At 32.4% G+C, this 1,200-nt stretch overlaps 1 long non-coding RNA gene across 1 annotated transcript; it reads left to right on the top strand.

The window, feature by feature from the left end:
* Positions 1–382: 382 nt before the first annotated feature.
* Positions 383–921, top strand: LOC139894240 (uncharacterized). The gene is made up of 3 exons (XR_011774863.1): positions 383–467; positions 664–766; positions 842–921. It is a non-coding gene; the product is annotated as an uncharacterized lncRNA (long non-coding RNA).
* The last annotated feature ends 279 nt before the right edge of the window (positions 922–1,200 follow it).

Here is a 1,200-nt window from a genome sequence, read left to right as displayed (position 1 = left end):
ATGGGTTTGATGGAAAATCCCCACCCATTGATTCGGTTCTTTTGAAAGTTTGGCCTTTTTGATTCCACCGCCCAAAGCTTTTCTTGCAGGCTTTTGATTTTCAAGATGAAAGATGAATAGGTTTCAAAGAAGTTATTCTCATCTTCATCCAATCATCCTCATATTTATTTATCACGGGAGCATATTTTATTTGTTACAGTCCTTTTTTCCCATTTTCCTTCTTCATCATCTCTACCCATTTTACTGTCGACGATCTCTATTTCTTCTTATTTCGAAATCCCGGTCGGTAACAACACATCTTTGTCCGTGTTTTCTTTACTTTGATTTCATCTTATACTGCTACTTAGGGTTTTGATTTGTACTTTAATGTCTTTATAATGAAGGTTTGGAACAGATTTAACGGTTACATGAAATCGAGAATGAAATCTCATATGCTGCCATTCAAACTTACAATCGATTTCACTTTAGTAAGCATTTTCTTTTCTTTGTATAATTAAGATTTCATGTTTATCAATTTAGTTAGTTCAATCGTTGCTTCTCAGTTACTGTAAGTTACGATTTCTGTAAGTTACAATTTTTTATAACCCTAAATATGTTTATTATATAATCTAGATTGTGTTTTACGAATTATAATGATGAACTGAATAATATGTATGGTGTTAGATGCATACATGTTAGTGCGAACAAGGTATTGGCACTCAGGGAGGCGCATCAGCAGAAGGAGGTTGAGGTCATGAACACATTGGCCCAAACAAAGAAACTTAAGGTCGACTTCTCAGTAAAAATGAATATTTAAGTTATTGATATGAATTGTGATCTTTCATCTGTTCATGTGAACCAGTTCGTGATATTAAGTGCATATTTATAGTGCATATCAAGTGTTCGATGAAATGCCAAAATGCCTAAGTGATCAACAATGAGGTATCGTTTGACTTGTATAGATAATAATATAATATGTAGTTGTATCACAAGTTCACAACCATAGTTCCGTTAGCATAATTAGTTTTTATTGCTATGTTTTTGAAAAATCAAAATTGATTATTATTGCAATTCATATGTTCATACTCTGATAAAATAATATATCAGTTTCCTGCATCTATAGTGTGGCACATGTCGTATCTATCTCTTCTACATCTAAACCTTCATCAACTACAGATCATGTTTTCAGAACAACATCATTGCAAATTCAAACTTCAAACT

This window comes from Rutidosis leptorrhynchoides, chromosome 2 (assembly GCF_046630445.1).
Source record: "Rutidosis leptorrhynchoides isolate AG116_Rl617_1_P2 chromosome 2, CSIRO_AGI_Rlap_v1, whole genome shotgun sequence".
NCBI lineage: Eukaryota > Viridiplantae > Streptophyta > Magnoliopsida > Asterales > Asteraceae > Rutidosis > Rutidosis leptorrhynchoides.
The sequence above is the reverse complement of the archived record's forward strand: the minus strand, read 5'-3'. Positions and strand labels throughout refer to the sequence as shown.